This window comes from Musa acuminata, unplaced genomic scaffold (assembly GCF_036884655.1).
Source record: "Musa acuminata AAA Group cultivar baxijiao unplaced genomic scaffold, Cavendish_Baxijiao_AAA HiC_scaffold_954, whole genome shotgun sequence".
Lineage (NCBI taxonomy): Eukaryota > Viridiplantae > Streptophyta > Magnoliopsida > Zingiberales > Musaceae > Musa > Musa acuminata.
The window spans coordinates 20,001-33,414 of record NW_027021173.1 but is presented as its reverse complement, the minus strand read 5'-3'; the positions used below and the strand labels follow the sequence as shown (position 1 = coordinate 33,414).

General features: G+C 31.5%; 2 non-coding genes across 2 annotated transcripts; one reads left to right on the top strand and one right to left on the bottom strand.

Annotated features, from left to right (window-relative positions):
* Positions 1 to 6,536: 6,536 nt before the first annotated feature.
* Positions 6,537 to 6,608, bottom strand: TRNAR-UCU (transfer RNA arginine (anticodon UCU)). The gene has a single exon. It is a non-coding gene; the product is annotated as a tRNA-Arg (tRNA).
* A 2,129-nt stretch (positions 6,609 to 8,737) lies between these two features.
* Positions 8,738 to 8,825, top strand: TRNAS-GCU (transfer RNA serine (anticodon GCU)). The gene has a single exon. It is a non-coding gene; the product is annotated as a tRNA-Ser (tRNA).
* The last annotated feature ends 4,589 nt before the right edge of the window (positions 8,826 to 13,414 follow it).

The following is a 13,414-nucleotide window of genomic DNA, read 5'->3' as shown; positions in this document are numbered from 1 at the left end:
TCCCAAAAGAGATGCCGCAATGTTGAAGAGAAAATTATCTGCCTTGCAAACATATCTCGGCGGTATCAAATATATGACGGGATTGCCTGATATTGTGATCATCGTTGATCAGCAAGAAGAATATATGGCTCTTCGAGAATGTGTAATTTTAGGGATTCCGACGATTTGTTTAATCGATACAAATTGTGACCCCGATCTCGCAGATATTTCGATCCCAGCCAATGATGACGCTATAGCTTCAATCCGATTGGTTCTTAACAAATTAGTATCCGCAATTTGTGAGGGCCGTTGTAGCTATATAAGAAATCGTTGATTATGATTAAGAATAATTAGTTAATTATTTGGGGATTTTATAGATTTATTGGATCGGTTACTATTCTTGAATTAAAAAAAAGAAAAAACAAAATGGAAATGTGGGCATATTGATAATATGTTATGATGTTATGTGATTTCTTGGTATCCTATGTAATTTCTTGATATCCTAAATATACGATTGATGAATACAATTAGTGATTCAAGTTGGTGAGTTGAGAAAGAGATGGTTGAATCAAAATAATTTATTTTTTGAAGTTCAATTTTTGTTAGAGGACCATATGAATGTTATACCATGTTCCATTAAAACACTCAAGGGGTTATACGATATATCGGGTGTAGAAGTAGGCCAACATTTCTATTGGCAAATAGGAGGTTTACAAGTCCATGCCCAAGTACTTATCACTTCTTGGGTAGTAATTGCTATCTTATTAGGTTCGGTGATCCTAGCTGTTCGGAATCCACAAACCATTCCGACCGGCGGTCAGAATTTCTTCGAATATGTCCTTGAATTTATTCGAGACTTGAGCAAAACCCAGATTGGAGAAGAATATGGTCCTTGGGTTCCCTTTATTGGAACTATGTTCCTATTTATTTTTGTTTCTAACTGGTCAGGTGCTCTTTTACCTTGGAAAATTATACAGTTACCTCATGGGGAGTTAGCTGCGCCCACGAATGATATAAATACTACTGTTGCTTTAGCTTTACTCACGTCAGTCGCATATTTTTATGCGGGTCTTAGCAAAAAAGGATTGGGTTATTTTGGGAAATACATTCAACCAACTCCAATACTTTTACCAATTAACATCCTAGAAGATTTCACAAAACCCTTATCTCTTAGTTTTCGACTTTTCGGGAATATATTGGCTGATGAATTAGTAGTTGTCGTTCTTGTTTCTTTAGTCCCTTCAGTAGTTCCTATACCTGTCATGTTTCTTGGATTATTTACAAGTGGTATTCAAGCTCTTATTTTTGCAACGTTAGCTGCGGCTTATATAGGTGAATCCATGGAGGGTCATCATTGACTAGCTTTCAAAATAGTCTTTTTATTATTATTTTTTATTATTATTATTAAGTAAGTTTATCCCAATTCATGCGTGGTTCAAGATAATCCAATTGGTTGGGGAACATAATAACGTATTACTATATGACTTAGAGTTTTAGGAGAAAAGATGGACGGTATTACAGAATTGTAAAAAAAAAAAGAAGGGTTGGGGAGGTTATACTAGATGTATGTAATGTCTATAAGCTCGGACCCCGTCTATGTTTCTAGGAATGATTCTAGAATCCGATTTAATCTAAAAAAAATGCGGGTGGTTTACGTTATGGAAGAAACAAATATATATGTCATATTAGAATGACATTAGATATTCATTAGTTATATAAGGCTATCCCTATCATCCTATATAACATCACTATATTACATAATTACATGCTATTACTTAATTACATGCTATTACTTAATTACATACTATTACTATTTTTATAATCATAACTTCTACTCTGTAATCATAATATAATCCTATACATAATATAAAATATAATCCTATACATAATATAATCCTATAATGATAATATAATATAATAATAATATTAATATAATAATAATATAATAAATATAATAATAAATAATAATAAATAAATAAATAAATATAAGTAAATAAATATAAGTAATAAAATAAGTATTAGTTAACATTAATAATTAGTTTAATAGTTAATATTAATATAAGTATTAATATTCATATGTAAAATATCTAAGTATCAATTAAGTATTAGTTAATATAATCATTTATAATTATATTATCGATAATTATTAGTATTAATTATTACTATATATTGATATTGGTACTACTACATACTTTTATATTACTACATATTGATATATTGATATTGATTTGTATTGGTATTAATTTGATTGATATTGATTGCAGCTCACACTGCATTTAGTCACACTCCATTTAGACGGATTTCAATATCAGTCCTTCTATTTTGTCTGTGATTGTGGATTGAATGAACAAAGAGATGAACTCAAGAATGGTGTAGTAAAGAACGAAGAATTAAATGAAAGAGTGGTTCGAAACAAAGAAATACAATAGTTAGAACTGTATGCATATGGATTTACAAAAACTCCATTATGGGTAAAAACGAGATAGTTGTGACGATTCAGTTCAGTAATTTAGTAATATTATCATTTCAATTCGGAGTTTTTAGTTACTTCGGACCGCTGGATCTTAATGATAAAATGAGTAATAATTCATTGGTTGATTGTATCATTAACCATTTCTTTTTTTTTGTGCGAGGAACTTACCATGAATCCACTGATTTCTGCCGCTTCCGTTATTGCTGCTGGATTGGCCGTGGGGCTTGCTTCTATTGGACCTGGAGTTGGTCAAGGTACTGCTGCAGGCCAAGCTGTAGAAGGTATTGCGAGACAACCAGAAGCAGAGGGTAAAATACGAGGTACTTTATTGCTTAGTCTAGCTTTTATGGAAGCTTTAACAATTTACGGACTGGTCGTGGCGTTAGCGCTTTTATTTGCGAATCCTTTTGTTTAATCCTAGAAATAAATAGAAAAAAGTACCTTACATACTTTTTTCTTATTTTATTAACTTTAACTTGGAATTGCCCTTTGCTTCTTCGAATTATATTTACACTTTACTTATAAATTACTTATTTGTTGAGACAATACGCCAGGAAGGGCTGATTTGAGGATGAGGAATTACCAGATTCGCTTGCTTTCTTCCTTTCTGTCCTTAGCTTAGTACAATAGAAAACTTTTTTACTTTCATTGTTCGAAGCGTTTCAACAAACGAAATAGTTATCAATTGATATGAGATCTAAGACCTAAGTAAAGTATCTTATTGGAAACTTCTTGAAAACTTAAAAAATAATAAATTTCAAACAAATGATTTAATCTATTGCCATTAAATAAAGTGGAAATGAAATTAATAAAAAGAAATCGATCAAAAAAAGGCGAGTGAAGTGATACAAAAAGAACTCTGTTCTTTGTTAGTCCTATCCATAAGAGAGGGGAGCATATGAAAAATGTAATCGATTCTTTCGTTTCCTTGGGTCACTGGCCATCCGCCGGGAGTTTCGGGTTTAATACCGATATTTTAGCAACAAATCCAATAAATCTAAGTGTAGTGCTTGGTGTATTGATTTATTTTGGAAAGGGAGTGTGTGCGAGTTGTGTATTTCAAGAATAGGTTGGATCCATCCAGCTGCACTTTATTTATGGTATTTATAGGAGAAATAGGAAAAAGGTGCACGATCTCGACGAATTACTTCTGAATAAATTAAGAAATCATATGTAAGAACCATAGCATTTCGTGACTTATTGGTAAATCCACTTTGATTCTCTATCAACCAATAATGTGAGACCATTAACATGGTTAAAGCTAAATTGTTTAAAGTCCAGGTAAAACATGGTACTCTTTCTACCACTTCTACCACTACGTTAGTAACGAAATGGTTAAAAAAAAAATAGTTGGTAATTTATTTGATTTGATATAGAACACTCATATCGATAAAAGAATTTGAACCATTTACTAGAAAAATGAGCACTTTGCTTTTTTTATCTAATGCCGAAATGACGACCTATGTATAAAAAAAGAGGAATTTTTGGACTTGAAGAAACAAATAAAAAATATAATAATTATTATTTTCATTTTTTTAAAATGAAAAATGAAATAGAATTCTAAAAATGAAAATGATAAATAAAATACAAAACAAATATAAATAAAATACAAATAAAGAAACAACTTTGCTGACAATTCTAGATTTTTGTCTGGTCTAGTCGGAAGAGTCCTCCTGATATTCTGGTCTTGTATCAGTTTTGACATCTTTGAATACAAACAGAAAAGAGAGGGTAGGCTCATTACATTAAAAAAGATATGGGAATACCCACACCATAAATAAAACATTAAAAAAGATATGGGAATACCCACACCATAAATAAAATAAATAATTGAGCGTGAGAGCCAAATGAATCGAAAGATTCATGTTTGGTTCGGGAAGAGATCATGGAAGTTTTGAAATTAATGATAAGATAATCTACTTTCATTAAATGATTTATTAGATAATCGAAAACAGAGGATTTTGAATACTATTCGAAATTCGGAAGAATTACGTAAAGGGGCCATTGAGCAGCTCGAAAGAGCCCGGGCTCGCTTACGTAAAGTGGAAATGGAAGCAGATGAGTATCGAATGAATGGATACTCTGAAATAGAACGAGAAAAACAAAATTTGATTAATGCCACTAGTAATAGTTTGGAACAATTAGAAAATTACAAAAATGAAACCCTTCAGTTTGAACAACAAAGAGCGATTAATCAGGTCCGACAACGAGTTTTCCAACAAGCCTTACAAGGAGCTCTAGGAACTCTGAATAGTTGCTTGAATAGCGAGTTACATTTCCGTACGATCCGTGCTAATATTGGCATTCTCGGGGCCATGCAAGAAATAACTGATTAGCCCTTCTTTTTTTAGTTATAGTTTAGGCATTATTTTTATCTTTTCCTTCCTAAAAAGAATAAAGAAACACTAATGGTAACCCTTCGAGCCGACGAAATTAGTAATATTATTCGTGAGCGTATTGAACAATATAGTAGAGAAATAAAGATTGTGAATACCGGTACCGTACTTCAAGTAGGCGACGGAATTGCTCGTGTTCATGGTCTTGATGAAGTAATGGCAGGTGAATTAGTAGAGTTTCAAGAGGGTACAATAGGCATTGCTCTGAATTTGGAATCAAATAATGTTGGCGTTGTATTAATGGGTGATGGTTTGATGATACAAGAGGGAAGTTCCGTAAAAGCAACAGGACGAATTGCTCAGATACCTGTGAGTGAGGGTTATTTGGGTCGTGTTATAAATGCTCTGGCTAAACCTATTGATGGGAGAGGTGAAATTTCAGCTTCTGAATCTCGGTTAATTGAATCTCCTGCCCCAGGTATTATTTCTAGACGTTCTGTATATGAGCCTCTTCAAACGGGGCTTATTGCCATTGATTCGATGATCCCTATAGGACGCGGTCAGCGAGAATTAATTATTGGGGACAGACAGACCGGCAAAACAGCCGTAGCCACAGATACGATTCTCAATCAAAAAGGTCAAAATGTAATATGTGTTTATGTAGCTATTGGTCAAAAAGCATCTTCTGTGGCTCAGGTAGTGACTACTTTCCGGGAAAAGGGGGCGATGGAATATACTATTGTGGTAGCCGAAACGGCGGATTCACCTGCTACATTACAATACCTCGCTCCTTATACGGGAGCGGCTCTGGCTGAGTTTTTTATGTATCGTGGACAACATACTTTAATAATTTATGATGATCTCTCCAAACAGGCACAAGCTTATCGCCAAATGTCTCTTCTATTAAGAAGACCTCCCGGTCGTGAAGCTTATCCAGGAGATGTTTTTTATTTGCATTCACGACTTTTGGAAAGAGCCGCTAAATCAAATTCTAGTTTAGGTGAAGGAAGTATGACCGCTTTACCGATAGTTGAGACTCAATCTGGAGACGTTTCAGCTTATATTCCTACTAATGTAATTTCCATTACAGATGGACAAATATTCTTATCTGCCGATCTATTCAATGCTGGAATCCGACCTGCTATTAATGTGGGTATTTCCGTTTCCAGAGTAGGATCCGCAGCTCAAATTAAAGCCATGAAACAAGTAGCCGGCAAATCAAAATTGGAACTAGCGCAATTCACAGAGTTAGAAGCCTTTGCACAATTCGCTTCTGATCTCGATAAAGCTACTCAGAATCAATTGGCAAGAGGTCAACGATTACGCGAGTTGCTTAAACAATCCCAATCAGACCCTCTCGCAGTGGAAGAACAGATAGCTACTATTTATACCGGAGCGAATGGATATCTTGATCCGCTAGAAATTGGACAGGTAAAGAAATTTCTCAGTCAGTTACGTAGCTACTTAAAAAACAATAAACCTAAATTTCAAGAAATTATATCTTCTACCAAGACATTCACCGAGGAAGTAGAATTTCTTTTGAAGGAAGCTATTCAAGAACAGATCGAACTGTTTTTACTTCAGGAACAAACATAAATTTCTTACTTTTATTCTATTCTTGGTATATTCTATTCTTAGTACAAGAGTAATCATTGAGAAATAGTTCTGATTCGAATGATTCAAAAAGGGTTTCTTAGTATAGCCATTTTTAAAAAGTATAGCCATTTTAAAAATAGATGGAAATAAATTGCGTCCAATAGGATTTGAACCTATACCAAAGGTTTAGAAGACCTCTGTCCTATCCATTAGACAATGGACGCTTTTCATTCCTATTTTATTTTTTTGTATTCTTACTTTCTTTTGTTCGGATAAAAAATCAAATTACACGGAAAATATTTTAGGGAATAAAAAAGAATGCATATCTAAATTGATGGTGCATGTATGTATAATACATAATAAGATGTATAATACATAACATAATAAGATGTATAATACATAATAAGAAATATGGAGCGGGTAGCGGGAATCGAACCCGCATCGTTAGCTTGGAAGGCTAGGGGTTATAGTCGACGTTGCTTGATCACTTTTAACGTCTCTAATTCAAAACCGAACGTGAAATTTTGATTTCATTCGGCTCCTTTATGGAAGATTGATGTATTCCTAGAGAAAATTAGATCCATAACATCTATGTCAGCCTTTCTGTCTGAATGTATCCCAAACTACTCGCTTACTAGATGATCCCTCTAGAGGAGAGGGATTATACCAAATCCGTCTAGTCTAGTTACTTCGTTCCCTATTTCCACTCGCAGGATCCCGAGGAAAAGAATTTGGTTTCCACCGAGCTGAAACAATATGCTGATGGTTCTAGTAAACCAAAACCACCCTTTTCTAGCTTGTTTGGCTTCAATTTCCCTTTTACAAACACCAAATTTAAGATCTAGTTACGATTGGAAATAAACTTTTGTATCTTCATCCATAGATCCTTTATTCATACTCATTCGATTGGAAGAATTGATCCAATTCAAAAAAAATTATGTTTCACGACTCCATATACATAATCCAATTTTCTTATTCAATTTCGAAAATAGAATTTCTAATTGGACTTTGGATACAAATCGTGAGAATGTATGTTCTTCCTCAAATATGCTATTGAGAGGTAAAGGATTAAACCCTTTTAAGAAATAAAGTTTTTGATCGGAGTATGCAAAAAACCGAGAGACCCCTTAACTTTTTAAGTTGTTAATAGAACGAATCACACTTTTACCACTAAACTATACCCGCTACATATACATTATTGTATATGAATGGACTATTTGTCGAACAAGGGAGTGAGACGCAATCAAGATAGCATTAAAATTATAACGTTGACACATATTTAGTCCCGCCAGCCAGGGACTTAAAAGGCGAAGAGCACAAAGCTTTTCTAAATAACATATATAAATTTAAAAAACAGTATAAAGTTATACTTATACTTTTCCTTTGCTGGATTGCTGGCATTCTCAGTCTGTCTGAAGGGGTCATTGAAGCTGGACAAAAAAAGAGGTACTGGCCCGGCCAGTACTTAACTAGGACCAGGCCGGGAGAATAAACCTTTCGTACAAAATTAAAGAAGTAAGGTTTTCTTTCTATTGGAGATACCTGTTTCGAATCTTATCTAAATGGAATTCTTGATCAAATTCGTTCTTGACTTACTCTTAACTTACTTAAATGAAACTTAAATTAAATTACGTAAATGTAAATTAACTTAAATATAAATATAATTATATAATTACTTATATAATTACATTACTTAAATTATTAAAATTAACTTAACTTAATATAAATATAATTATATAATTATAATTATATAATTACTTAATTATATAATTACTTATAATATAATATTATTATAATATAATATTATTAATTACTTAATTATATAATTACTTATAATATACAATTACTTATAAAATTACTTATAATATAATATTATAATATTTAATATTATAATATTTAAGAAATTTTTTATTACATAAAAAAAAACCTTTAATTTGTTTTTTCTTTACTTTAATTGAAAATAAAATTTCAATTCCTTTAACCTTTAAATTTAGATTAGAATTTATTAATAATTTTAATTTTTAATTATTCACTTTTTATTTTTTTTTTATTTCATCTGTAATGAAATCTATTCTATAATTAGAAATTTTAATAGAATGTTTCATATTTCTAATGATAATGTTATAATTATAATGTTTAATATCTTTCTTAAATTATAATGTTTAATATCTTTCTTAATAAAAAATATTATATTAATGTCTTTCTTAAACTTAATAATTAATATCTTAAAAATTAAAAATTTTTTCTTTTTTATTATTTTCTTTTCTTTTTTTATTTAATTTCAATTTAAATTGAAATAGTTAATTTCAATTTCATTTGAAATTTTATTGAAATTTCAATTTTATTTAAATTGGGAGAGATGGCTGAGTGGACTAAAGCGGCGGATTGCTAATCCGTTGTACGAGTTATTCGTACCGAGGGTTCGAATCCCTCTCTCTCCGCCCGCTCTGATTACTTGATACTTTCGATTTCGAAGGAATTTCGATTCCTTTATTTTTTTATAGGTAAAGTGAATATATGGAATAGATAAAATAATAAGAAAAAATTAGAAAAACAAAGAAAACTCAATTTTTTTTTATTCCTCACGTCCAGGATTACGTCCCGGATCATTAGATAAGAATCCGAAGATGAAGAGAGAAACAAAGAATATCACTACTGTGTAAACAAAGAGTTTGAGAGTAAGCATTACACAATCTCCAAGATAAGATCATTTTAGAAAAAGGGAATAGATTACCTATTTTTTCTTTTTACCACATATACTATTTTGTTTGATTTGACATCATACCCCCCAAAATGGAGTTTTTTGATTTGAAAAGAAAAAGAAAGTCACTTTTACGAATTTCTTTGTAATAAGATTTTTATTCCTTCCTCACAAAAATTTTCTTGTCATATCGACAATTAGGTATTGTAGGGGACCTAGACCTAATAAACTCCTTACTCACTGAAAGGTCAGAACGAGTAAATAAACTGATCAAAATTCATCTCCGCGGTTACTCAATATACAAGAATTTCCATTTTTTAATCGAGGGTTTATAATTCTAATGTAAGACTTAGCCGATCTTATCCATTTTTATAATTTTTTTTGTCGAATAAATCATGAATGGATTTGGCAAAGTATTAAGGATTTTATCGAAAACTTACAGCAGCTTGCCAAACAAAGGCTAAGAGAAAAAAGAGAACAGGTATGACAGGCATCACATCTACGATTGGATTGAAAACGGCATAAGCTTCAGGCAATTTGGCAAAGAAAAAACTATTCGAATAAAGGACAGAATTAAGACAGATACAGATTAAGCTAAAGATATTAAACATAACAAACATTTCGTTCTTGTAGATTAGATAATTTTATTTTGATTGAGTTATTTTTATAAGGGAAAAATGAAAAAGGCAAGTCAAAAAATCCTTCTTTTTTTTTGAACTCTCCCAAATCAAAAATCCTTCCTTCCATTCTCAAATGAGAATACAAGGAATTCTACTTTCATACATTATCTTAATTGAATTCTATGTAATGATCAATTAACTTTTTTGATTCTATATCTAATCTACATGTGTTGAATCCTAGCAACAAACAAAATACCCCATATGTTTTTATTATGTATTATGTATTTTTTTGGGGGGGGGGGATTGACGAATAACTAATTCTAATAATAGTCTTGACTAGTGCCAAACAGGAAAAATGGGGCGTGGCCAAGCGGTAAGGCAGCGGGTTTTGGTCCCGTTATTCGGAGGTTCGAATCCTTCCGTCCCAGATCGTTTCCATCAGAAACAAAAGATGGGATCACATTGTATCCCACATAAAACGGAAAAATCTTAAAGAGAACAACCTTTTCTTTTGTTCTGAATTCTTAGAATGTCTTTTGTTCTGAATTCTTAGAATGAATTCTTAGAATGGATTCTTAGAATCCATTTGATTTATCACAAGCATAATAAAGTGTCAAATACAGGTGGAAGTTTTTTGAATAAAAAAAAGAGAAATTTGGGGTCTATCATTCACATTCATAATATGCTCGTACTATTGTTATATTCATTATGTCCCATATTCATGAAATATGAATTCTAAATATGAATTATAATTCTCACATGATGCATTCCGAATTGAAGCGTGAAACAAAAGCATCTCTATTCCCTTCCACACAAAGCCTAAAGTCAAAAATAGGGTATCCCAATTTCACATTCTATGTGAAGACTAAAGAGTAGGGAGTTTGTCGTACTAATTTCATCACTGGTTTTAAAACTTCTAAAGCTGTGCTGTGGCGTGGGAAAAAATAGGATAAAAATTGTCTGAATTCCATTTCTTTCTATCTTATATCTTAGATGCCTCAAATGAAAATAATTGTAAATCAATGTAACGTAGCGATTGGGGGGAAATTTTGATATTCCATATATTTTAACTTGATTTTATGGAATTGATGGAAAAATTGTTGAACCTGAAGTAAAACAAAATCTATATAAACTAAAATAAACAAGGCCTACGCTATGCCTATATGTATGATATATATTGTGTATTGTTATTATATTGTTGTATTTCAATAACAATGTTGTTGTATTTCAATAACAATGTTGTTGTATTTCAATAACAATGGCCTTTCACTTAAGTGAAAAGAATTTGTGGAAGGGGATCTTTGATTTTAAAAATATCCATGATTACCCCCAGTAACAATATTCAGATTCTTTCTTTCAGATGAAAGAAAGAATAAGGATCTTAATGTTGCCGTACATGAGACCTTTTCTATTTCATACTCATGAAAATAGATAAACTAGATTATCAATTTACTTCTTTGGTTAAAAGAAAACCAATTGATAATTCAATTGAACATGGTAAAATTTATGTCTCCTTAGGGAATGAAATATCTGCTAAAAATTTTTAGCTACTCATTGTGATTGCGTCGACTTGGTGATTGAATTAGAGATCCAGTTTAGTCATGACTAGAAAACATAGTTCCAGTCATGATGTTGAAGTCGGAGATTTTTAAAACATTTTTTTATGAACTCTTGGTTGGTACTCGAAGAAATATGATAAATCAATAGTATCTAGAAACTTACGACCTTTTTGTTTTTTGGTCATTGGAACAGTTTATTTGACTAATAATTTATTTTTTTTCCGGGATTGGAAATATATTAAATTAAAGGATTTGAGGTTTATAGTTTTTTTGTTCTAGAAAAATAGATTCTGCATTTCATGATTGATCGTCCCGAACAATCTGTTGGAGATGTAAAGTAAATAAGTCTTAAGCAAACATCTTTCTTAGAAATACGTTTCATTCATATGATAGAATATCGAGTTAAAGAAATTGGATCCTTGCTGAGCTTTCTCCGGATAAATACAATACTTATCTATCCATAGAATACTTATCTATCCATAGGTATAAAGTATAGACTATTATATAGTTCCCGTTGTTCCCATCGAGCCAATGACTATTCATGATTACATATTAAATCAATTCCATTGCGGTTTGAAATTAAATTGAATTCTAAATTAGAGGAATGTTATGGTAAAACTTCGTTTGAAACGATGTGGTAGAAAGCAACGTGCGACTTGAAGGACATGATCCGCTGTGGATTTTTACATCCACCATTTTCTATACAAATGAAGATGCTCTTGGCTCGACATAGTTTGTTCTGTTCCATTAGGAATCTAATTTTTCTTAGGTTGATAGTACATGATGGAGCTCGAGCGGAAAGGATTGATTCATTTATCAAGGGGAAGAATCTAGGGTTAGTGCCAATCAATCAATAAGTTAGACCAGCTTTGTAAGTATATCCTTAAAATATAAAATAATCGGAATTGATAAAACTATTTCGATCAAAAAAAAGTGTATCACAGAGGAATCAATTCTTCGTATTCTATTTCTATGGGTATTCTATTTCTATAGAAAGAAATAAAAAAAACAAAAGGTATGTTGCTGCCCTTTTGAAAGGAGTAAGGATCACCGAAGTAATGTCTAAACCCAATGATTTTACAAAGCAAAGATAAAGGATTCCGAAACAAGGAAACACTATTTTCAATTGTCTCAAAAATTGGATCAGAATTAGGAATAAAAATAGATTCGAGATGAGACAAACAAAAGAGGTTAGAGACGGCTCAAGAAATGTCTAAGGATTTCCCTTCGAATTCTGTCAGAATTACCCAACTTGAGTTATGAGTACGAATGAAATTTATTTTTTTTTTTTTTTTTAGGAAGAACAAAATAATAATAATGAATTAGACTATGATTTGAGTCATTATTTTGTGTTTACTATTTGATATTATATACAGAAAGATATACCGAAATAAAAATAATTTTTTCTCGAGCTCGAGCCGTATGAGGAGAAAAACCTCCTATACGTTTCTGGGGGGGGATTGTTTATGTACATCTATCCCAATGAGCCATCTATCGAATCGTTGCAATTGATGTTCGATCCCGAAGAGAAGGAAGAGATTTTCGAAAAGTGGGTTTTTATGATCCGATAAAGAATCAAACTTATTTAAACGTTCCCGCTATTCTATATTTCCTTGAAAAGGGCGCTCAACCTACAGGAACTGTTTATGATATTTTAAGTAAGGCAGAATTTTTTAAAGAAAAAACCTCGAGTTAATTAAAAGAAAAAACAACAAAATTAATAAAAAAGGGGGGAGATGATTAATATAAAATCTATCTTTGTATAATTTTTTACTTACAATTTTTTACCTAAAATTTTCCCTTTTCTTGCTCTATTCATACTTAAATTTACTTTTTTCTTGTTATAGGAATCCACCAACAAACAAGGGATTAATCTTGCTTATTGTACCTCTATTGATTGAGTAAACCCGAGATTTTTTCTTTATCTTTTCCTTATTTTTTTCCATCAAAATTTCTTATTTATGTTGTGCCAACCCAATACAAATCCTTATTTTATTTACTTTATTTGTTATTTGTTTTCTCAACATTGCATTCATATTGACAATGGTGTATCGAACAAATATAATTGATCATAGATAAATTAATTGATCATAGATAAATAAATCTCTTTATCCAGACCCCATATTGGGTTTTAACTTCACTTTTACTCA